At 40.3% G+C, this 26,509-nt stretch overlaps 1 protein-coding gene across 6 annotated transcripts in view; it reads right to left on the bottom strand.

The window, feature by feature from the left end:
- BLNK (B cell linker) overlaps positions 1–26,509 on the bottom strand; it is a 130,261-nt gene that overhangs the window by 77,242 nt on the left and 26,510 nt on the right. Inside the window, exon 1 of one of the 6 annotated variants that reach the window (XM_078391311.1) lies at positions 19,281–19,457. The exons of 4 other annotated variants lie outside the window; for them this stretch is intronic. The gene's annotated coding sequence lies outside the window, so the exon portion shown is untranslated. Of the gene's footprint in view, positions 1–19,280; positions 19,458–26,509 lie in introns of those variants that run through there. One more of the 6 variants, XM_078391312.1, reaches the window with a different exon arrangement.

Genomic DNA, 26,509 nt, shown 5'->3' with positions numbered 1-26,509 from the left:
CGACGGGCCTGTAATTGCCAATTTCGTCCGCCGCCAAACTAGATTTCTTTCGTATGGGCCTAATGAGTGTCTCCTTGAGGGCAGATGGAAATCTGCCCTCAAGGAAAGACCCATTTATTATAGCTGTGGCCCATTCAGTTGTTTTCGGCCTGGCTGCTTTGATTAGCCAGGCCGGGCAAGGGTCCAAGGAGGAGGTGGTGGCCCGACAGCGGTCAAGCGCTCTGGTCACAGAGTCAGGTGTAACTGGCTGAAAAGAATCAAAAATAACCGGGCAAGACGGAGCGCTGGACATCTCAGCTCGATTCACTGTATTTAAAAAGGGAGAGAGCTCCCGGCGGATGGCCTCCACTTTAGATTTAAAAAATGCCGCAAATTGGTCCGGAGAAAAACTAGGGGGAGGCCGATCTCCCGGGCCAACTCCGGATAGGTCGCGTACTATACGGAAAAGTTCCGCCTGCTGGTTGGATGCTTCGCTTATCCGGTTAGCGAAGAATGATCTACTGGCAGCCTTCACCTTACTCAGGTAAAGGTTAGTTGCGACCTTAACGGCTATCCAGTTATCGTCCGTCGGATTCTTCCTCCATCTACACTCTAGCCTTCTCCTTATTCGCTTCATCGCCCGGAGCTCCTGGGAAAACCAGGGCGCCGGACGTGTTCTGCGTCGGAGAGGGCGTTTGGGCGCGATCGTGTCCACTGCCCGGGTGGCAGCGGTAGACCAGCTATCCACCAGAACGTCGACAGGAGCGCTAGCCAGGTCAGCGGTAATCCCTCTCATGGCATCTTGGAAACCAATCGGATCCAGTAGTCTTCGAGGGTGGGCCATAGCAATAGGCCCTTGCTCCCTGCGTGGGGGGAGAGCCACTGTGAGGTTACATTTAATCAGGTGGTGGTCTGACCATGACAAGGGAACTGACACCAGGTCCGCCACCATCAGACCACTCTCACCCCAATTGGAGGAAAAGACCAGGTCCAGTGTGTGACCGCCCACGTGGGTGGGGCCGTTGACATGTTGGGACATGTTTAAGGAAGCCATGGTTTCCAAGAACTCAGAAGCTGGCCCAGTAACCTCTGCCTCCGCATGCACGTTGAAATCACCCAAGACTAAAAGCCTCGGGGATCCCAACAATGCCGCGGAGACAAAGTCAGCCAGCTCCGGAAGGGAAGTGGCTGGGCCGCAGGGAGCGCGGTAGCCCAGCAAAATCCCAATTCCATCCCTGGCCCCAATCGACACGTGATGATGATGATGATGATGATGATGATGATGATCATCATCATCATCATCATCATCATCATCATCATCATCTCAGTTTAAGAAGCTTCAGCTTTTACCCCAAACTAAAAATCTTCCAGACCTATTAGAAATTGGGATCTCTCGACCAATCTGGCTCCACCCCCAAAATTTGTGTTTCACTTAAGTGTTTACTTTTAAGAGCTGCAGGTTCTGTGCAGTCCGCATAACGTGGGGTGCCTAGCTTTGCAAATTATTTCAGTAGAGCTAAATGGCTCCTCCTATCCTGCGCATGTAATAGCTAAACAAAATATTCCTTTACAGACTGTTTACCAGTTGAAATGTCTCTCTCTGCTTCTCATTAAGATTCCTGTCTGAATTAGGAAAATATGCCATAGGAGACACTAGAAAACCATCTATACTTAATACTAAGCCCATAATTATATTGTAATACAAAACAGAAACTGAGTTTCACACACTGTATACCGTAATGAGAGGATGCTTTACAAGGTCTGGGAATCAGCAAACTTAGGTGGAATGTTTAAAAGTAACAATAAAACATTAGAAATTATATGTCCTCCTATCATTGGTCTGATTTTTGTAAATTGAGCTTTTTTTTTTTTTGGTCTTCACTGGGATGGTTAGTGGTCCAATGTTTATCTTCACTGGGATGATTATCAATGTATCCAACATAATTTATTTATTTATTTATTTATTTATTTATTTATGTATTTGTTCATTTGTTTGTTTAAATATGCTCCCTCAGACAAGAGATAGGGAAATCAGCAGCCAGTTTTTTTACACGAGAGACATTTTCAGTGGCACAATTTTTGTGCCATTCGGTGAGAATCAGAAATTTGAGAGGTCAAATCGTCTTCACTTGATGGAGGAGGAGCTACTCTAGAAAAGGACATACGGTATTAAAGTGGTGTGTGAGGTGATGCAGAAAACTGAATGAACTACTGCCTATTAACCACTCACCAAAAGCAAAGGGAAAATAATTCTCAGAATGTGGAATGACTATATTTCGATTTGTAAAGGTCATTGGAAAAAACATTGATGGTTGTTCCATGACCAGAAGACTGATTGACTTCCTGGGGCAGCTCATAAACGGCTGTCCCTGGAATCTCTTTCCCTGATATTTGGGAGATGCTGAGCATGGTATACATTTAAATGCCTGTTAAAGATCCACCTCTTCATCCAGGGCTTTTCTGACTGATTGTGCTGCCCATTTTTAGAACTGTGTTTTTAAGTCTCTTGATTTTAAACATCTTGACTGAAGATCACATAATGCTTTGCATTTTAATTTATTGTCTGGTTCTTTTAAAACTGTGTTTTCCCTTTTTTTGTATAGGGCTTTGAGATAATGTTTTAGGTGTGATAAGTGGAATATAAGTCAACTAACAAACTGATCAACTCAGTATACGGCATAGGAGTTAACTATTCAGATGCTGGAAATCAACAAAATATAGCAGTAGTGCCCCACTGAGTTGTGAAGTTTACGGGGGTAATTTTGGCCCCAATCACTTTTCTTGCAGCTTGAGCTATTTCACTCTGATTGTGACAATAAAGGGAGACACTGAAAGATGTGTGCCACCTGCTTTGAGCTCAGGAACCACACAAGCAACCATAGCAATTTTAAAAGGACTTTGGATTAATCTAAAGAATAATTAGGGGCTTTATTGCTCAGCGAACTATTAGATGGCACAGTTGATATGTCCTTGTACTGTATTGGACATACTGTGAGAACATGGTTCATATTAAAGTAAAGGAGAGAAAGGAAGCTCTATGCTGTGTGTTGTAGCACTTCTACGAGACTGGCTTTTTCTTGCTTCTTGGTTGTGCTTGATAATTACGTCTACAGGCCCTTAAAACTAGTCATGCTGAACTAGAACAAAAAATAGATTACCTGTTACCTTTCAGGAAACAGACTGTGTATCTTGCCTAAAATTAAAAAAAACAAAAAACAAAAAACTCCTGCCTTGAACATCTGTTGAAGAGTCACTTCCTAAATAGCCAGATAGCTCCGTAAATATGCAAATATTAGAATAATGCAAGGGGCCCGCCCAATCCCACCTCCCTTTGTCAGTCAATGGGCAATAGTAAAGACTGCATCTGTACAAAGGACTAATATGCTTCCGTTCTGCCTTGTAGGAGAAGGGTACCCATACCTATTTGTACATTTGAATCAATACTGTGATCTGTTACTATGGTTAATTGTCCTGGAAAAATACCATACAACAGAAAATGCATGGGCACAGTTTAAAGAAATAAACCCCAAACTTTCACACAACAACAAAAGCATGTAAAGCCGATAAACACGAATGCTAAAATATCTTAATTAGTCCTGGAATCCCCTGTGGAAGTATTTGTTAATGGCCACTGTGAACATTTCCACATTTGGAAGCCTGGAGATGCTTCCACAATCCCTAATTAGCTCAGTCAGCCAAGGCAGGAAATTAATACCCAGATAATCTCTGTTGCTGTTTTTTTTGTGTGTGTGTCTTTGTCCTCTGCTTCCCAAAGTTTTTCTACAAGAGCAGGTGGGCATTTCTTCTAGCCAGATGGAAAAAAGAGATTTAGCAAATTGTGCAGTTTGTCAACTGCAGAGCTAATGCAGCAAATTTTGAATGTGTTCCTTGATTGAAAGTCACAGAGACCACCAATAAAATGTCAAGTTTCTCTACACATTTATTATTGTCGTTTTTTAAACAGACAGGGATTGTGAGACTAAACATTCTAAAAATTATTTACTTTTGTCTAAGAAAACGCAGCCCTTCCATAAGATCTAACAGGTTTGTAACAAGAAAACAACCATGTCACAAATCCAATTATATTCAGCATTTGTCACCTATGGATGGAAGATCTCTGCTCACGATAGGTCCCTATGGCTTTGAAATGACAGCTCTTAATGGTATGACTTGCAATTTGACACTGAGTCTCATTTTCAGGTGGCTGAATGGGCTGCTGGGAGATGAAGGGGACTGGAAGATCTGGCAACACTCTCCCAGGCACATGCATCTACATCTGGATCCAGTGTAGCTCTATATGCTCAGATTTTGGCAATTGTTCAAGGACATCCCTTTAGTACATGGTTGGTTCCTATCAGTCATGGCCTTAGCAAGTATAATAGCATTCCACAGGATAATGTGGGCTCACGCTTCCCTGGACCTAGAAAAAATTCTGAACTGTGGGCCTTTTCTTGATATGCACTGCAGAAGAGAAATAAATACCTAGAGGTCAGTGGTAGTGAAATAAAGTGTGTGAGTCTGTTTCATGTTATAAAACTAACTGGCATATCAAAATCTTGGTTGTAAGGAAGTCCATGATTTGAACATAAACTGGATAAGTGGCATGTGGAAGGAGTGAGAAGAAAATACCTATGGAAGGAATGTGGGGAATAATTTGGTTCCAAACCAATAAAATTTTAGAGGACTCTGACATCTAGTGGCATTGCTTAAAAAGTGCATTTAAAAACCAGTTCCTCCAAAACTACTTTGTTTTGTTTTTGAAATACCAAAAGAATCACAAACCAGGATGCAGTTCAGGGTTATTTTAAAATAAATGGAAATGTGAAAAATAAATTGGAAAATACCTTTGTTGACGTTATAGAGAACCACGAACACTAATTGTTTTATTTTATATTGTGAGGTGCTATGTTGAATGAAATCACTACCAATCAAAGACGTTAAAGACGTTACTGAGTAGGATACTTCTTGGAATATGTTTGTTTATTGGCTTTGAGTAATTTATACCAGCCCTAGAATAGTGGGCAGCACTTTTTATATGGCTCCCAAGCATGCTGCTATACAGGTAACCTATAGTCAGTAAAAGAACTGTCATGCTAGCTTGGACCACTAGTCATAAATGTTCAGATTTGCTTGAAGCCATCCTCATGATTATTTTGCAAAAAAAAACTCCATTTAATTTTGTTAATATCATGCAATAGTTTTCTAATGAAACCAACCAAACTCTTCAGTGTAAATAAATAAATGAATGAATGAATAAAAACTACAGCAAATTGTCTCTTCTATCAATGAACAGTTGCTTTATTTTTTGTATTACAAGTTATGTTGATACCAAGCTGGCTAAGTATCTCCCAGAAGAAGAGCTAGCCCATGAAGCCTTGGTTAAACTGTACAGTCTCAGAGCAACCTCAGAAGAAAGGGGTGGTAAACCACTTCTGAGTGCTCTGTACTATGAAAGGGGTGCAATAAGTTGCAATCAATTTGATGGGATGTAATTATTATAATTTGATGTCATACTTTTCTTCACCGTCTCATTCAGATGTTGGCAACATGACAATTTATTTAAATCTAATTAATCACTTTGTTGTTAAAAAGAGAGTGATTAATAAGTTGAATCATTTAATTGGAAATTTTTCACTCTTCTGTTTAACATTAATCCTTCTTTGATGTCATATAGAAAATAGAAATGGTCTAATCCATTCTCAAAAGTCTTGTTATCTATAACAAATGAGATTTAAAATAAGACTGTATTGTAGGTCTTATGGAGCCTTGTGGTGCAGTGGTTAAACTGCAGAACTGCACTCAAAAACTGCTCACAACTTGTGTTCAATCCCAACAGACTCAGGTAGCTGGCTCAAGGTTGACTCAGCCTTCCATTCTTCTGAGGTTTGGTAAATTGAGTACCCAGTTCATTGGGGGTGGGGACAATGTATAACCTGCATAAATAAAATTGTAAACCACACAGAGAGTGCTTTAAATGCTATGAGGTAGTATATAAGCAGCACACTTTGCTTTGCTTTTACATCTTTGTAACAACAGAAGGTTGTCATAAACAATGGATTTCCAGAGAGATGAAAATGGTGACTATAAATACAGTGTGATATTCCGTCATTACCTGTGGTTGAGTATATAGGATCCACTGAAATAAAATTAGTCTTTATTTTGGTTTTCAGTAATTTCTCAATGATACTGTAAACACAGAGCAATATTTGTATAATTATGCATGTGTTAATAGTATGAACAAGCATCTCTATTGTACCCACCCCTTTTTGGTTGGTTTTTATTTTCCCCTCTGAGGAACAACGTACAGTATTGCACATTAAGTTTAAAAACACTACGTGCATCCTGCTGATATGTCAGTGGTCAAGTTGCCCGGAAGCTGCTCCTTTTCCCTATGAAAGTTGTTGGTTATTTCTCTTATCGCAATTACTTCTTTAGAAATTGGTTTTGTCTTAAAGGGTCTTTATACTTCTGTGTTTTGTTTGCTTCACACACACATGCCTCAGCTTATTTGCTTTTAGTTAGGAAACCTGTTTGAATTTTTATCATTTTGTTTTATGAATAAAGAAATTAATCCCATCTAATTAGCTGCTGCAAAATGAGTAAACAGCAATAAAATAGATACTTTGAAAAATACAGCAGAATGTATTTTCTGGGACATATTCTTTTGCAGATGACAACCAACAGGAGAAAGCTTTAAAACACCATCTCCAATTATGCGGCAAAGTGACCCTGCAGGAGTCTAGAAGAGGAACATTTTATGTATTAAACTTTTTATTTGCATGCACTTACCAGATTCCAGCTGTCTGAAGAAGCATGTGCTAAATTAGGCTTAAAAATAAGGAACATGCAGCCTACATATTTGCGTCTGAACAGAAGAATGTGGCCTTTTGTGGTTATTTCAGAAAAATATGAGTGTAAAGTGAGAGTGAATGGTAGAACTACAGAAACTGGTAATACAGGGACATACTTTTGTCTGGGTAATGAGAAAGAGCCCCCAAACTAGTTTATATTAATGTGGCACAGACTGTGTCTTCTCTTTTGTTCCAATTCTGTTGGATACATTATATTAATCTAATTTCTGATGATGGGAGGCTGGAACTCGGGTAGCCATGTGTCCTCTGTTGCAGAGGCTGGTTTTCTGCTGCATGGGTGGGCAACAGGGACTGTATGTAGCCCTGTCTGTTTTTGTACTTCGTGTTTCTATCTGTCCTGGTGCTGGACATCCCCCTTCACTAGTTTGAAAGGAGACTTATGCTGCAACAAGTCTGTAGGAAGCATAATTCTTATTTAAAACTTATTCTTATTCTACCTGTGCACTTTGTTTAAAGACAAGATGCATTTTAATTTGCTCTTTCTTGATTTTTTTCATAGAATCAGGAAGTGGGAAAGGTGCCTAAAAGGTGCCATCAAGTCCAACTCCCTGCTCAATGATGAAATACAAATCAAAGGATATCTGCCAGGTGTTTGTCTCCATGAATGCCTCCAGTGTTGGAACACTCACCATTTCTCGAGGTAAATGGTTCCATTGCCATACTGCTCTAACAGTTAGGAGATTTTTCATGATATTCAGCCAAAATCTGGCTTCCTGTAACTTGAGCCAATTATTATGTGTCCTGCATTCTGCAAGGACTGAGAACAGATCCTGCCCCTCCTCTGTATGACAGCATTTCAGGTATTTGAAAAGTGCTATCCTATCTCCCCTTACCCTTCTTTTCTCAAAGCTAAACATGCTCAAATCTTTCAGATTCTGTTCATAGGGCTTTGTGTATAGCTCCATGATCAACCTTGTTTCCTTCCTCTGAACTTGTTCCAATATGTTGGCATCGTTCTTGATGCCCAGAACTCTGAATTGTTTGTGAAGCCACACTGGCCTTTTTTTTGCTGTCTCCTACCTTTTTTTTTCTTGTTGGATTTTAATTTTTTTTCAAATTGAAAAATGAGATAAGTTTCTTTAATTGCAGAAGGGATTATTAGACCTCAGACCTATTAAAGTTGGTCACTCCTGTTCTGTCTGAAGAACATGCAGAAGATTCTCTTTGATAGTGTCCTCTTTGTTATAGAAGCCACTGGCAATGGTGCGGCTAAAAAATATTGTAAATAAATAAATAAATAAATAAATAAATATATATCTAGCCCAAGTTTATTTTTGAGGAAAAGGAACAAAAGAAGGGAGAACTGGGGCCTTGAAGATGCCCATCAGCATTTCACATCCAGATAGCTGGCTGAGCAGGCCTAGCCACCGATGTCAAGGTGCCTGTTACCCAAAGCTAGCCAAATTATTTTGCAAAAAGAGATAGAAGATCATATAAATTACTTTCCCACCATTTGCTACAATGAACTATGCCATTCTATTTCTGCCAGCACAACTATGCCACAGAATCTTGGCCACTAACAATGATTGTCATAAACATGAAGGGCATACAGTAGCTAACAATTCACTGTTCATGACTCCCAAGACCTACTTCCTAAGACAGCTACCTCACTCTGTCTGTTGAGTCAGATCATTGCTGCAAAACCTAGTACAGTAGCAGCTTACTGAGTTGATGAAAGTATTATGTGGGGGGATTCTTTCATTCTTTACTTAATTTGTGCATCCTGAACCTACAGCAGAAGGTTCCTTCTGGTTAGTATTAATGTTCCCATTGGCTGTAAGAATACAGACAGGATGCCGATAAAGCTCACCACATTTGCTTACTGCCAGCATGATTGCTTTCCTCTTTGACCAGCCTTGGAGAACTACTTCCATCCTGTCATTGGGTTTGGCGATTTTCTTGGGGTTTGGTGCCATCAGTATGCTGATGACACTCAGCTCTCTCTCTTTCCTATCTGATTCCAAGGAAGCTGTTCTTTGCTTAGACCAGTGTCTGTTGTCATGATGGACTTGATGAGGGCTGACTAACTGAAGCTTAATCCAGCTAAGACAGAGGTGCTCCTAGTCAGTCACAAGGCAAATCAGGGGATAGAGATTCAGCCTGTACTGGATGGGGTTATGCTCCCTCTGAAAAGACATGTCTGCAGCTTGGGACTCAACCCTGAGCTTGGATGCTAAGAAGTTGCCAGGACTGCATTGGCACAGTTAAAACAGTTGCACATATTCCTTGAGATGCCCAATCCAGCCATGGTCACACATGCCTTAGATACATTCTGCTTGGATTACTGCAACTTGTTCTACATGGGGCTGCCTTTGAATAGCGTTTGGAAACTCAATCTGGTTCAAAATCCTGCAGCCAGACTGCTGACTGGCATTGATTATAGGAGGTATGTAACTCGTTTGCTACAAAAGCTTCACTGGCTGCTAATCTGTTTCCAAGCCTAATTCAAAGTGTTGGTTGTTACCTATAAAGCCATACAGTATATGACTTACATCCAGGCTATTTGAAGGATCATATCATATCAGCCTTTTCAATTTTTAAGATCTTCTGGAGAGGCCCTTCTCTTGTTTCCACTAGATTCCCAAGCTTATGCGGTGAAGACACGAGAGAGGGTCTTCTGAGTGGCTGCTCCCAGGCTTTGGAATGCACTGCCCCAAAAAGTCAGGCTGACCCCCTTCCTCTTGTCCTTCCATTGCCTGGCAAAGACCTTCCTATTTAGGCAGACTTATAACCAGGTGATTATCTCACGAATGCTGGTTTTTATATTACAGGTTTTTTAATGTTCTTGAATTGTTTTTAAATCTGATTTTTAAAATCTTAATATATGTTTAATTGTTTTTTAAATATGGTTTTTATATGTTTTTAAAGCTGTTTTATCCATTGTGTCTTGAGTCCCCTATGAGGAAAAAGGCAGCAAATAAACAAATAGACAAACGAATGAGTGAGTGAGTGAGTGAGTGAGTGAATGAATGAATAAATAAGGACATTTTTTCAGAATTCAGCCTAGTGCATCAATTGTTACAGGGGGGAAATGGAATCAACGGATTATTACCATAGCACCCTGAACACACCTGAACTCATCTGATGTCTGCTCTTATGTAGATCTTCAGGCAGAGCTAGGAAAGAATCATCCTCTCCCTTTTCCTCTTTCCGCAGTGGGCATCCATCACGGGGAACAGGACTGTGTTAGTGTCATAACTACACCTAAACATGGGGTGAAATGAGCTTAGATGATCTGTTCCGTCCCAAACTGTCTATAGGAGGGGAAATGGCCAAAAAAGGAGAACTGATATTCCTGAAAGCTTCCATCACACTGTCTACGTTGCTCAGGAGGAGTCTGTTCTCCTGAGAACTGTTTCTCCATAGGTGGATACGTCTTTGCATGGTCACCAACATAGCTTGTGCCTTTAGTTGCTGGCGGTCCCTGAAGCTCAGAGATTACTAAGTTTCCCCATTTTGAGCATGGAAGCAGGGAAGAATCCACGTTTCTATCTACGGAGGGTCCCAAATCTTCTAGGATAGTCTGAACTGCTTGATAGCTCAGTGATTTAGATATATGGATATGGAGCCAGAGGTTGGGAGTTTGATTCTCCACTGGGCCTCCATGACAGGGGCTGGTCTTCATGACCCATAGCGTCCCTTCCAGCTGTGCAGTTCTAAGGTTATATTATAGTATTATATTACATACCTTGGCCTGGCCTTCCACATGCTTTTTAGTTAGGGAAGCTCTAGATCACCCTCCAGAGAGAATTCCTCCAATGGAGGCCTAAGAAAAAAACCAGACCTGTCTCCCTGACCTGTCATCAGATGCAAACACTTTAGTAAACTGGCCTCCTGGTGTGAGACATGGATTTCTTAGGGACAACATCTTGCTCTTCCCAACCTACTAACCTCTCTTGTTACTGAGCTGTATACACAGATGGACAGATGGTGAGGTGAGATCAACTTCCCCCAGCTCAATATATACTAGGTCAGTTTCTCATCTCCAATGAAACCATAGGTGTTTGCTTTTTTAAAATTATGCACTGGCTAAGCACTAAATATCAGTGCAGCCAACCTGGAAGACAGACATATAGGGCTATCCCAAACCTATGGATTAGGTGGAAGCCCAGAAGAAAGCAGAGGTTCACATGAGTTCCTGCTCCTTCCCCCACTAGGTAGTCCAACCTATTATGTCACACTGTGATTACGCAAATGAAAGTGTCCCAAGACTTTCCTTTATGTCCTCTGTTGCCTCCACACATAACAAAAACCAGGACAAAAACTGAAGTTAGCAACAATACACCTAAACCAGTGACACTGTGCAACAAAATAATCTGATTTTGTAGAATTTGAAGTGCTAAGTGCAGTTACTCTAAGCAACTGCAGAGGAAGAACCAGAGCACCTTACATGATAGGCTCAGAAACAGCTGGGTGAATAATTGTAACATCCTCCTCCTTCCCACATGTATAGGAATAACCTGAACTTTCAATGTGGCCCTTCCTGTCTCTCATCCAGGTAGACAGGAATCCTTCAAACTTTTTGCCTCCCACACAGGCAGCATCCAGTATTCTTCCATTACACCCTTAGCAATACAACTGAACTAACCACTAACGTGAGAGCAAAGTTCAACTTAACCCTGATGACAGCAGAAGCCAAGGCACGTCCTTGTTTGTGTCTTTAAGTACAATAATCTTGGAGTAATCTCTCTTCAGCCATTGTCAGCAAACCTTTGGATGTTCTAGGCTGACCGGAGGGATGGGGAACTGTTGGCATTTCAGATGTTTTGGTGCAAAACTTCCACCAGCATGGCCAATGTTAAGGGATTCTGGGAGGTGAAGTCCAAAGCACTAAAAGGGCAAAAGATTCCTCACTAGTACTTCCAGAGGAGAAAGAGCTGGCCTATGATGATTTCCATTGGTCGTTATGCCTGTACTTGAATAAGTTCCATGCTGGCGAAGAGCCTGGGAACTGTGGAGGAGCAATCCCTGCTCAGACAGCCTGCCAAAGCAGCTGTTTTCCTTTACTGTTCTGCATCTGGATGAAAATAATAAGAAAGCGAGTGTGGGAAGTAGCTGAACAGAAGGACACAAAAAAGAAAAAAAAAAAGGAAGAAAAAGAAATAGTTGTCTTAATGAGGGTGAGAACGGATTCCTAGTCCAAATGTAGTATTTGGCCAGGTTGAGGATGTGTGTTGATTTGAATAAGAAGAAAACTTTTGGAACAACAACAAAATCTGCTTGGTGTGCTATTTTAAGTTGTGATTCCACAAACAGTATGATGCGGACTCTTCATCTTAAACTTTTTTTGCCACAAAAGGAAGGGCTGACTTGGATGGAATTGTTATATAACTTTATATTCTACATTCACAGTGGTTTTTGTTCCATAAAATCCTATTGTAGTTTCAGAATAGATAGGCATGTCAATCTGTGCTATTGTATCAGGCAAAACCAAGAGAAAAAAAAATAAAAGAATTTTGTGGCAACTTAAAGACTAATTGCTATATATTAATGTGAGCTTTAGTGGACAAGTGTCTGAAGAAGTGGACTTATCCACAAAAGCTCACATTATATATATTAGCCTTTAAGATGCCACAATATTTTTGTCTTCTTCTTTCTTTTTCTTTTTTCATTTCATGTTTCTTTTTAATTTGTAAACATTTTCCAGATATAAAATCATTGTTTTCTTTGGAGATGCTTGATGTAGTTAGTCCCAAAGGATGAAACCAGATGACACAATTTGGGAACAGATTGTTCTACCTTTTTAAAATAATAATAATAATAATGCACTATGTAATTGCATTCAGGGTATGGTTTTATATGTTACACAGTTGCTGCATGTATTTGCACATTGCATGTATTGTGCATGACTGCACATGGCATCTAGATTGGCTTATGGATTTATGCTTTGTGTGGTGAAGTGGGAGGGAAAATTTTTCTCCCATTCATAATGCTGGATTCTAAGATGGTCCGTTGAAGCTGAATGGTGAAAGACTCATGGCAAAGGGTCTACAGCTTTTTAATATTGATTTTGCTGTCACAAGATGTATCCACCAGCTTTGGATAGATTTGAAAGGGAACTGAACAAATTCATAAAGGATGGTGATATCAGTTGATGTATATTCTCTCTATAGCACTAGAGGCAGTGTTCCTGTGGGTGCAAATTGTGGAAGAGCATTAGTGGTATATGCATTGATGTGCTTCTGTCCTGCCTGTGGCCTTTTCCAATGTTGGCTGATGTGTGAACAGAATTCTAAACTTTGGTCTACTTATGGTAACCCTTGCCAGGGTTTCCTAGGTATAAAGGACTCAAAAGTGGGTTACCATTCCCTTCTTCTGGTGGTGATGATCTAGGACTCTGCAACTTGCCCAAGGCTATATAGGCTGGCTTTTCTTCTAGGAGGCACAGTGTTGAATCAAATGTCCAATCCCTGGCTCTGCAGCCACATATTTCAACTCACTGAGACTGAGCGGATCTAGAGGTGTGCAAATGCCATCCAATCCAATCTGTATCCAAATATTTTTCATACATGTCAGAACTGACTCACTTTGAATTGGAATTGGCTTGAACTGATTTGTTCTCAATGGACACATTTGTGTGTTTTTGGACTTAAGGTGAGGGATTCCTGAAAATGTGGAAGGTAAAGAGCTATGGTGGAGCTTCAGCTTGTAGGCAAAACTTTTACTAGCTTCCTTCCTTTGATTTGTATTCCTGCATCAAGCAGGGTGTTGGATTTGATGACCTCATAGGCCAACATCTAACTTCACTATTCTATGATTCCTTACTCCTGCACATCTGGAATCCAACAGTAAAAGTAACGGGAAAACCTGTTGATCTGGGGAAAAAATATTCCCTAGTGTTTCCCATCAGTAGCTTGGCTTGCCCAGGTGTTCCTACTGCTCCATGGCCTAGCCTAAATCAGAGTGTTGCAGAGTTGGCACCCATCCACTCCACAACATACAGGCATCAAAAGCAAGGAGAAAAACAGTTCTGCAAATAATGCTGCTTTGTCTTGATCAATCAAAGTCCACATAGGAGAGTCTGTCATCCATCCAAATATTCACATACACTCAGTCCTAAGTATTAGTTATTTTCACCTTTCTCTCAGTGAAGGGACCCAATGTGTCTTACAAATAAATAAAACACAATAGGACATTATCTATCTGTCTGTCTGTCTGTCTGTCTGTCTGTCTGTCTGTCTGTCTGTCTGTCTGTCTGTCTGTCTGTCTAAAATTAACAGATAACAAGATATAAAAATCCTTTAAAAACATGTTTTTTAAAAAATAATTTAAAAAATATTAAAAATTAAACAGATAACAATATTAGAAAGCACATAAAAACATACACCCCTAAGATCTGTAGGCACATATGCATGTAGGTATGTAATTTATATATGCATGTTTATGTACTCTGTGTGTGTGTGTGTGTGTGTGTGTGTGTGTGTGTGTGTGTGTGTGTGTGTGTGTGTGTGTGTGTGTGTGTGTGTGTGTGTGTGTGTGTGTGTGTGTAATACTGTGCAATCAAGCTGACCTATGCCAAACCTTTCCAGGGTTTTCCATATGGAGAGTACTCAGAAGTAGTTTACCGTTCCCTTCTTCTGGGGGCATTCTGAGACTGTGCAGCTTGCCCAAGGCGACACAGGCCAGCATGTATCAGCACAAAAGCATCTCGTAATAACACTTTCCTGTTCAAATTAATTACAAGCCTGCCTGAAAACGAAGGTTTTTGCATGGTAGAGAGAGGACAAGAGGGAAGGGGCCAACATGGACTATGTCCAGAATCCTCCTGCAAGGCAGGTGGAGTATAACCATGCTATCATGTTCCCTTTGACCTGCCATTCTGTAAAAGTCAGATGTCTCCAGTTAGTTTCAATGGGCTTACATCCCATAAAGGACTTACTGCGAATATTGTACAAGCAGGACAGAGTTATATAGGATCCTGACCTATATAGGTAGTCCTCTTTACCTTTGTGTTGGGCCAGTTTTGTTCTAACAAAATGCAGCAGTGGAAGAGATTGATAACTATCTGAATGTTCAGCTTGTCGTCCATTGGGATGACATTTTGCTGAAGCAAAAGTTGGTGCCAGTTTACGCTGGCTACCAGAACAACTCATTAGAAAATGTGTATCGCCTAAGTGTATATTATGCATTTTTTTTTATTTCAGGCTGCTGTGTGTGTTCTCTAATACACGCCTCCCTTGGTCCCTGTTTCCCCTTGAAAACAGTAGATGATATTGAAATTTTGCAACTGCTTATGCATAGAATGAAAGCAGTGCATGAATTTCAAGATGGATTGTGCTATTCAAGCTGCAGTGGCTGAGTTAGAAAAGCTTAAGTAACAGTTTTATTAGGATGTTTGTCAGTGGGGATCCAATCTTCTTTAAGCAAAAGAGAATCAAAACACAGTGTTAACTGGGGGATTTCAATCAATTTTAATTAAAGCAATTTTGTTACCAAACGACTTAATGGCTTACTAAATATTACTAAGCACTACTTGCCAGAATAGCTTTTGTTTTTTCATTAGTGGCTTCTTGCCATCAGCAATGATCTCATCCCTTCAGATATAGGGTTCCATTTCCTTAGAGCTTAACTACAAATGTCAGCTTTTCTTGTGCAATTAAATTGCCAACTCTCCAAAGAGCAATAAAAACCCATACTTTCTCTACTGGCACAACTTCTCAAATCAGGAAGTAGAAAAACTCATTTCTCAAATGAGCTGCAAATGAGTGGGGGGGGGGTAGGAGGGAGAGGACTGATAGGGAAACTACCTCAATGCACATTTACTATTTCTCTCCCTCTTTTTTGCTTTCTTATTTTCTAAAAATGATTTTTGTTTTTAGAAGAAAAATATTTACATCATTCTTATTTTCACAGATAGTGATTTAGGACATTAAATCTATGCAAAAAGCATAATGATGCAATTAATAGAACATAATCAGAGAATAATGGAGTTGGAAGGGGTCTATAAGGCCACTGAGTCCGACCCCCTCTGTTCAGCGTAGGAATACAAATATTTGCCAGGTGATTGTCTAAATTTCTCTTGAATGCCTTCAGCACTGGAACATTCACCACCTCCTGAGATAATTTGTTCCATTGCTGTACTGCTCTAACAGTTAGGAAGTTTTTCCTGATATTCAAGCAAAATCTGGCTTCCTGTAAATTGAGCCCATTGTCAAGTGTTCTGCCCTTTGGGCTGATCAAGAACAGATCCTGCCCCTCCTCTGTATAACAGCCTTCCAAGTATTTGAAAAGTGCTACCATATTTCCCTTGAGTCTTTTTTTCCTCATGGCTAATCATAACCAGTTATTTCAGTTTTTTCTCACTGGTATTGGTTCCTGATCATTCTTGTTGCCCTCCTCTGAACTTGTTCTAGTTTGTCAGCGTCTTTCTTAAAATGTGGCATCCGGAACTGGACACAGTACTCAAGATGAGGCCTAGCCAGTGGTGAATAGAGGGAAACTATTACTTCAAAGGATTTGGAGGCTATACTTCTGTTAATGCAGACTAAAATAGCTTTTGCCCTTTTTGCAGACACATCACACTCATATTCAGCTTGTGACCTTCAACAATTACAAGATCCTTCTTGTTTATTACTGAGCCAAGTATCCCCCATCTTGTAACTGTGCCTTTGTGCCCCCCCTGCCCCCCCGTGTAGAACTTTGCACTTATTCTTGTTAAATTTCATTCTGTTGTTTTCAACTGAGATCTTTTTGCATGTTGTTTCTTTCTTCCAGGGTATTACCTCTTCCATCCAATTTTGTACCATCTGCAAATTTGATAAACATTCCCTGCATCTTCTCATCCAAGATTCCATGCTTCTTCCCATCCATAAAAATGTTGAAGAGCACTAGGGCTTGGAATGAGCTTTGTGGTACTCTCCTAGTTATGTCCTCTCAGTTTGAGAAGGAGCCATTGATAACACACTCTATGATTCTGTAACAAACTGTGTGTCCACCTGACAGTTGTTCTATCCAGTTCATATCTTATTCACTTGCTAATCAGAATATCATAAGAATATAAGAATACCCCTGCTGGGTCAGGTCAAGGGCCCATCTAGTCCAGCTTCCTGTATCTCACAGAGCCCCCACCAGATGCCTCTGGGAGCACACGAGACAACTAGATACCTGTGTCCTGATACCCCTCCCCTGCCTCTGACATTTGGTGGTACTTTCTTTTTAAGCCTGGAGATTATATATCCCCATTATGGTTTGTAACCTGCGATGGACTTTTCCTCCAGAAATCTGTCCAATTCCCTTTTAAAGGCATCTAGGCCAGATGCTATCACCACATCTTGTGGCAAGAAATTCTACAGACTAACAACACACTGGGTAAAGAAATGTTTTCTTTTGTCTATTCTCATTCTCCCAACATTCAATTTGAGTGGATGTCTCCTGGTTCTGGTATTGCATGAGAGAGAACAGAGCTTCCCTCTATCCACTTTATCCACCCCCTGCATAATGTTATACATCTCAGTTATGTCCCCCCTCAGGAGCCTTTTCTCTAGGCTAAAGAGCTCCAAATGCTGTAGTCTTTCCTCATAAGAGAGGTGCCCCAGCCCAGTCATCATTTTAGTTGCTCTCTTCTGCACCTTTTCAAATACCACTATGTCTTTTTCGAGGTGTGGTGACCAGAACTGTATGCAATACTCCAGGTGTGTGTGGCCTTACCAGCATTTTGTACAGTGGCATTATAATGTTGGCTGTTTTATTTTCAACCCCCTTTTTTAATGTTACTTAGCATGGAATTGGCCTTCTTTGCCACCACCACACACTGGGTTGACACTTTCATATCCTGGGGCACTTTGTCAAAAACTTTGCTGAAGTCAAGATATATTATGTCTAAAACATTCACACTGTCTACCAAGAAGGTTACCCAATCAAAAAATGAGGTAAGATTAATCTACAAGATTTCTTCTTGACAAATCCAAGTTGGCTTCCAGTTATAATTGCATTGTTTTTACTTTTCCTTCATGGCTTGCCTTTCCTTCCACTCCCTATATGTGCCCTTTTTTTCTTTTTTCAGGTCTTCTTTGAGCTTTTGTGAAGCCACATTAGTCTTTTTTGCTCTCTTTCACTCAAATATGTCTTGTGCATTCAAAAAACTCAGAGCTGACTGATCTCTGTGGAGTCCCCCAGGACACACACTTCTGAATATTAGAAAGAAAGTTAAAAAGAAAATGACATTCTATTACAGCTGAGTTCTTTAGAGACCATGTGAACAAGAAGATAAGAAAACAATAATATTATTAGTTCATTTTCTAATAATTACTTTTAATTAATCAGTTCAGCACATCTTTCCACAGGTCTGTGTGAGTGGATGAAGTCATTAATGTTATTATTTTGAGACGCAGAAGTACAGATCTTTATTTGCCGTTTGTAATAATCACACATTAATTCACATTTTCCAGCCATAGAGAGATACAATATGGGGCATTTAAAATCTTTATGTGGGGCTCAGGGGCATATAAACATTATCTTACTGAGCCAAATGATTGAGATGTTTTTTGCATTTTACAGAAGTTGCAGATTGGAAACGAGGAATAAAGCTGCAACTTCAGTATTGACATAATGAAAGATCAGGTAGTCACAATTAAGTTTGCAAACCAATCTTTCCATCTATCTATCTCAGAGGTGGGCAGTAGATGGCCCTTCACATACTGTGGTATTCCAGTTGAGATGTAGCCAACATAGCTAATAGTGAGGGATGATGAGAGGTACAATGTACAAAGCCACAAGGTGAGCTATCTGTAGGATTAAAATAGCTTTGCTATCTGATGTATACTGTTAATACAGTGAGCCTGTCCACATTGACATATAGTTATGATATATGCTTCACTGATACCACTATTTGGCATGGGGAAAAAAAAGACTTTGTCCACTTGTATTTCTACTTAAAACAATCTAGTCTTTCCCTTTAAGAGCTGGCCCATATCTTTCTGGCAGAGAGCTAAGACATGCAATCTCTTTGGCACAATTCGTTGAGATGCAAAATATCTCTTTGTTCTGCCTTTGCAGTTGGGTTCCAAGAGTTAAAATAGATTGCACTGAAGATAAGGGCCTTTTAAGCAATGTCTGGATCACATTAAATTTCAGTGTGGACAGGCCCATAGACACACTATTAGTATATATTGATTCATTGGCTGGAATCCTGTTGCTTAGGAAAGTAAGTTGCACTAGAGTAAGACCACTGAATCATTGCAGATTTGGTGAGTCAACTGTTCTATAAGTTCTATTGATTCAAGTAGGCTTACTCTAGTGTGACTTACTATTGTGAAGCAATCCATTTCCTGCCACTGGATGCGACACTACACAGTTGCTCTTGGTTGCCTTTTACCAAAATGTTATACGACTAGTTTGCAAGACACTTCTCTAGACAGACGTGTTCTTTTTCTTCCCTTGGTTCCATTGCTACTGCTTAATTTCCAAAGAGAAGTGTAAGAAAGGGAGTACCTCTTATTGAAATTGCTCATTCTTCAATGCAGATGGCAGCTGAGTCATCCAGACAGGGACCATGTCAAGCTGCCTTCTGGTTCAGCCTTCATGCTATCATACCATCTGCCTTTCCAAGAGCATTTGCAGAATTAACGAGGGGAACAACACCTCCTGGAAACACTCAGATATAATCAACTGCAATTAAAAGTATGCCATTTCAGAAAATGAACTTGAAATGCACAGATGCAAAATTGGGGTTTTCTCCTTATTCCTTTTCCTCCAGGGGAAACAAAACCCCAGGACCTCAGTCATGCTACATGGATGTCACCACTGGAACTAAAAGCATTTCCTTGAACCAGACCCTTGAAAAGAGACTTTTTTGGACTCTTATTGCCAGAACTCTTTGGCCAGCATGGACACTGGTGAAACTGGCTGGGTGATTCTGGGAACACGCATCCAGATCTGTCACTTTTCTAAAATTTTTGCACAATACACACAACTTTCTTCTGCAGCAGCACATTGCACGGAAACATTTTAAATGTTGGCCAATTATTTGTCAAAATAAGTTGTATGTCATTTGTGTTCTTATTATTAAGGGGCTCATGATGCACTTTGAAAGAACTCAGGAATTCTTTAGAACACATAGTCACTGAAATAAAACAAAAGCAAAAACAGCTACTGTAGTATGGTGCATATTCTGTTTTGAAAACTTTGGTTAGACAAAACAAGCCACTTGCAAAATGAACAACATCATTGGAGTCTTGGGTAGTCAATTGTGTTGAGTCAGCACTTTCATTACCTCACGTTCTTTATCATGCATATCTCAGAGCTGAACAGTTTCCTTCTGCATGTAGTTACTTTTTAAAGTTACTGGACCCAATAGATGAGACTATTTTTCTGCCTGTTCTCCCCCCTACACCATACAGAACTGCTCCTATTATTAGGCACATCTGGTTTGGGGCATTATTAAAAGGCTATAAATTGTGCATTATTTGATTTATTATCTATGTACTTTTATTCCTAAGGACACACATGTGAGTGTTTTTCTCTCCCATGTGCCTTGGATACACTGAACCTTGGTTTGGGAGCTACTTAGAGGTGCCATTTACTATTCTGTTGTTCTGACAATGATGCAACAAGCCATTCCATTTTGAGTTTTACTTTCTTCATCTGGTACTGTATTTTCTCTTAACTCCCTGTCACCACTCCTGCTAGTTGTAGCAAACAAAAATGGAAACAACAGACAGTTACAGATTCATATTCTTTCATTTTCACTTTTAAACGTTTATGGGGAAGCACTTGCTGTTTCAAATAATGGAGTTATTTCCAATTGAGAAGTTATGACCAATATCAGATATGCAGACAATAAAGTATTACCAGTTCACAATTTAGATTGTTTCCAAAGGTTACTTAGCAGAGCCCATGAAGTAAGGAATGAATAGGCTCTAAAAATAAATGTTAAGAAAACCAAATTCAAGATAATATGTGAAAAGTAAACAACCCAAGAAATGCAGTTAAAGATCCCCAATGAAGTGATCATGCTGGCATCTTGGCATTTGGCTGAATGAACAGTCACACGCGTGTGTGCATGCACATATGTGCCTCTGTGCGTACATACAAACACACAGAAGAACAGAGATGACGTGGAGCAGATTTTTTAAGATGAAGATGTAGGGATGCCAGACATCAGGCAAAAGGATGACATGTCCTCCTTTTTAGCCTAATGTCCTCCATCCGTTAGGCAAAGATAAAAACCTTTAAAATGTCAGGTTTTTTTTACATTTTATGTTATAATTTTGGATGAGAGAAGGGGAGGAGGAAGGACCCCCCTGTCTTTCCCCACCCTGTTACCTGCAGCCAACGCTGGAGCACAGCCCTCGCCCCCTCCCACTGCATCAGTGGCTGCTCGCCGATCCGCCATGCCCGCCCAGCCCACATGGAGCCCAGAAAGGCAGCACGAGCAGAGTGCCACCCGCCAAGCCAGGCAGGAGCAAGCAGCGCCTGAATGCATCGATGGAAAGGCGAGCACTTGGACTGTGTGTTCAAAGTCCCTTTTGGGGACTCCAACTCCCACACTCCCCAGCCTTGAACTTGTGACCCTCGGGGGAGGGGAGGGGAGGCTGCCTCATTCGGTTTTGCCTGGTGCCACTTTCCCCCTGCCTGCACCGGAGCCTTGTTTAGGCATCCAGATTAGCAAGGTTGCCTCTACGCCTGTGGAGAGTGCGAGCAGCCAGGGGATCCCACAGACGGACCAGGGTGGCTTCATGTACAATTGGCTGTTTAAATAATGTTTTTTGGTATTTTGAAAAAAGAACCTCCGTTGAATTTATTTTTATTTTTTAACTTGACTGTTTCTTGGTTGGTTCAACAAGAGACATTTATTGGCAGCTATTGCAATAAAATTGTATTGATTGCAGGTTTAATCCCGAACAATTCAAATGAAACATTCAATACGTCCTCATCTGTCCTCTGTTTTGTCTTTCTATGTCCTCCTTTTGGTACCCATGTATCTGGCAATCATAGTAAAATAGGCTTTGAAAACACACATTGTACAGTGCTCTGTTTTCTTAGATTCTGTAGCTGAGCATGGAATCATGGACTTGAATACAGGAAGCTATAGAAAAGACAGAAGCATTTGAAAAGCATTTTTTTAAAGGCTCAAAATTTTATGAATGGGGGGATGATCCAGGAAAATATATTAGAGTAAATGAATGAAAACTAAGAAATTATAACACATGTAGGCCAGTATCTTGTTCAGTCTTCCACATTTGCAACTAACAAATGCAGAAACAGCTGCAGTGATGTCTGGTCATGCAAGTGGCCCTATCTATGAACAAGCAGGCAGCTGATTTCTCTATGTTGCTGCAGTTACTTCTGCTTTTGCAGTTGCGTACAGTGAATGCTAGACAGAATATTGGCCATAAAATGCAGAATGCTCAAATTCTTCAATCAACAATCTGAATCTTGTGATGAGAGGCAAAATAGATAGTAAAAGAAGGGCAGAAGAAAGAAAAAACTTGTTGGTCAGAATCCTGTTGGTGATTTACATGTATGTCAGTTTAATTGCGTAAATCGCCAGGATCAATTGCTGCTAAACAGCAAGGTGCCACATTGCCTTCGGAACCAATGCCTTCAAAAACTGACATAGACTCACATAATAGCTGAACAAGGCATTGGATATAGAACATTATAGGATTGTAGACACGATTTCAACCTAAGTGGCCTTAAGTAAATAAAATACTTAAAACTTTTCACCTGTGCACAGAACTCTGGAAATTATCTTGTATTTACAGTTAGTTTCTATCTATGCTACTTAATTTACAGAGTGTATTTTAACAAAGTATCATTTGGAATACAACCAAACCATGTTAGATTAAATTCTGCACAATGAAACAGGGCTAGTGGGGGAAGAAAAAACAAAACAAAACAAAAATCAGATCCTTTCTTCTATTCTCCTTTGAATCTGTTTGTAATTGGGAAAAACTCTATGGGTTTTAAAATATGGAGCAGTTGATAAATATTTAAAAACCCTCCCCTGATTCACTCAGAGGAACGTCTGCTGGTTTTCGTTCCTCAGCAAAGAATGCTGGTAATGGACGGATCACTGGAGTTCTGGTGTTGCCAGCTTCAATCCAGAAGGGGGACTCCTGTCCCTTTAAGAATGTCCTGAGAGACAACAGGCGGTCCCTGAAAGGATTGCAAATGGATCTCTTAAAGGAATAGCTGTCCCCTTTTCAAGAATGGAAGACTGCAACCCTAAATTAATGGACAAAGGCAAATGGATACTAAGTGGTGATTAGACTCTGTCTGAATTTCTCGCATGTTTCTGGCTCCAGTGGCTTGCATGTGTCTGTTTGGCCTCATTGTTACTCTTAGCAGAATAAGAATGACAGGGTGTAATGTAGAAGACAGAATGCATTCATTCTGATGATGGGAAACTTGGGCATTTTTGTTGGCAATTCTTGCAGATGCACACTAAGTTCCTTCCCTCTCTCCCCTTCCCCATTGCAGCTATGCTAGCTAAGCGTAATTTCTAATGTCATTTGAAAAGCTCAGGCAAGCAGTGCATGGTTCTAAATCTGTGCTGCATTGCAGATTCTTATATTGGGTTGATAAACTCAGAATTAGAGCAGTAACAGCCAGCTTAATTGGTTACTGTGTCTGCTGGCTCTAACCTGCAGCCTAATACTGTAGTTTTTTGCCTTGTGGCAAAATTTGGAAGCACCTCTTTCCTCTTCCTCCCTGCTAGTTTTGCTGGGGTTTTCTCCCCCCCCCCATGCTTCCTTCCAGTTATGCCCAACAGATAACACACAAGAACATCTGTATTTCCTTTCAGTGGCTTGATGATGTGAACAGTTCAAGCCTATGCATGTCTACCTTCATGTGTTCATCCCTAATAAATTTCCAACAGACTTAGTTTGTTGCAGCAGCAACAACAAAGAGCCATGTAGCCCCTTTGGAGGCTATCTGATTTTATTTTGCATAAGCTTCCATGGACTAAACTGGCTGCAGTTACGGTAGCTTATCCCAAATAAAATGCATTAGTCTTTACCATTGCATAAGACAGTTGTTTACTCTTATAAATGTATATTTTGTTCTAGCCTTTATCTGTGTGTGAACCCTCCCCCAAAACAAACCAAAAGTCAACAGTTCCTCTAAATAGATGCAATGTTTTCCTTTGTATAATAATAAAGTTTACTGAGGCCATATGACTAATACAAGTACATAAAGACAGCGAATATAAAAAGAAAGAAGAAACAAATGCAATGATCAAGCAAGCAACACAGCTGTTCTATGTACTGCAGCCATGAAGAAGTTATCCATTTGAGCCAGTATATGAAAGTTCTGGTCTGACAGGCAACACATGACTGGCCTTGAGAATTATGCAGCAGGGGTTGAATCAGTGTGCTCCTAATTTGTTTGTAAAATGTGCAAAAAATTGGGTACCGAATCTCCACACGGGCAGTATCTTTCTTAATGAGGAACTTCCTGAAATCTACCCTGGAGTAAGGCTGAAGGTAGGACATTAAATCTGGCAAGCACAAATGCTCTACAGGCCTGGCTGACCACACCATAGTTAAAAAAACTTGCAGGAGCCCCATACTGTATGATGGAAGGCCAGTGCTTGCTGAAGGAGAGCAGGTTCTGTTTGCTAAGGAGAACAATTCTTGTTTCTTGATATCATAAAGTTTCTGGATAGGTGCTCTATAGACTTGTTTCCTGAGCATTCAAATAGAATCAAGGGGCATACTCAAAGGCCTTGTTTTATGCTGGAGCAGAGAGAACCACTTGCTGGTATAGGAACCAGTTAGCCTAATAGTACACGAAACCAAGGTGCTCAGCTAAGATGTCTAGCCACACGCAGAATTTTAGGGTCTGGATCCATGCTCTGGTTTCTAGTCAGCCAACTCCTGCTTCAAAGTACAGAGCTGTGTAAGTAACAGTGTTTTCAGACACGGCTTTTGTTATACTCTTGCTTTGAGGTATTCACCAAACTTTAGAAGATGTCCTTTATTTGTAATTCCCCCCTTTCCCTCCTCACTACTTCTTTTCTCTCTTTCTCTTTTTTGTTACCGTTGAAGGTTTGAAGCAAGGCTTTTATCACAGCATCATCTTGCCCCATTCACTGAATTTTACAGGGACTTCACATGTAATCCTCCCTTGTTTTTCCACCATTTCATCTGTCTTATTACAAAAAAACAAACCTTTGAAGGAGAAAAGATAGAATAGCCACAGAGTTCCCTTTCATTTCTAGTATGAGGAGCCTTCCATCTAAAATTGTTCCAGGCAGAAAAGATGGAGTAACATGTTCAGTGCCTTTTGAACGGCAGTCCTAGGTTGTCTCTTATGTAAATATCCTAAGTTCATTTTTATCAGTTGCTCTATAGAGGTAGGAGACCCAACAGACTTATGTTTACATCCACATTTCTATGTGTTTTTCAATAGAGGTGTGGAACTCCTGCTGTGTTCATATTAGTGGAGGCTTCAGCCCACCTATGCAAAGAGATGCTCATATGGGTCTAGGCTTTCATATCACAGAAACGAAACAGCCTTTTGTGGGTGTTTCTACCATTCCCTTCCATTTTTAGCAGCTTAGTTGATGAGAGGGCCAGCTCTACCATTAGGTAGAATCAGGCAGTTGCCTCAGGGGTGTAAAGACAGGGGTGTAAAGAAAAGCCAGAAAATTGTTATTTAATTGCTATTGCCGTTTTTTTTACCACTGGAGGGGATTTTGAGGGATGCTTTGGGTATTTTATGATTATTGTGTCCAAATAAATTCATTATGTTTGAGTACCATGCCCTGTTAGCAGATCAAGGAATAGGGTTGTGCCAGATGGGGTTACATTTCCCCTCAAAACACAGGTGCACAGCTTGGGAGTACTCCTGGATTCGTCTCTCAGCCTGGATGTTCAGGTTTTGGTGGTGGCCAGGAGTGCCTTTGCAGAATTAAAATTAATCCACCCTTTGCACCAGTTCCTGGAGAGGTCTGATTTGGCCAGTGACACATGCCTTAGTTACATCTTTACTGGATTACTGTAATGCGCTCTACATGGGGCTGCCTTTGGAAAGTGTTTGGAAACTCCAGCAGGTCTAAAATGCTACAGGGGCTATTTACAGGGAACTTATAACTCCCCTGTTACAGTAGCTAAACTGGCTACTGTAACAGGGTACAGTTCAAATTGCAGATTTTAACCTATAAAGCCCTAAATAGCTTATGTCCAAGCTATCTCAAAGACCATGTCTCCCATTATGAGCCCAGACTCTGGAACTCCCTCCCACAGGAGGCTGGACTGGCCCCACCTTTGCTGTCCTTCCTCAAGCAGGCAAAGACCTTTCTCTTCAGGCAGGCTTTTCCTTATTGACATGTGATCTGAGAGGTTTGTTTTAAATGACTTACTCAGTTGCTTTTAAATGTGCTTTTAGTACTGATTTTATTTACTGTTTTAAGTATAATTCTGTTTAAATATTTGTATACTTACTTTTTTTAGTTTAAAATATTGTCTTTTTAATGATGTAAGCCACTTTGGGTCCTTTTAAGGAGAAAGGTGAGGTAAAAAAATCTTTTAAACAAACAAACAAACAAACAAACAAACACTCTTCATCATTCTCTATTCTGCTGAAGGCAGCAAAATGCCTGGGGCAGGACCTGGATGATGAGTGTAATGCACAGAAAGTTGATTTCCTCATATATTCCACTGAAATAAATGAACACTTTTCCTTTGATTGTCTTAGAAATTACATGCTCT

Source organism: Pogona vitticeps, chromosome 3 (assembly GCF_051106095.1).
Source record: "Pogona vitticeps strain Pit_001003342236 chromosome 3, PviZW2.1, whole genome shotgun sequence".
Taxonomy (NCBI): Eukaryota; Metazoa; Chordata; class Lepidosauria; order Squamata; family Agamidae; genus Pogona; species Pogona vitticeps.
This window is presented reverse-complemented; position numbering and strand designations above follow the sequence as displayed.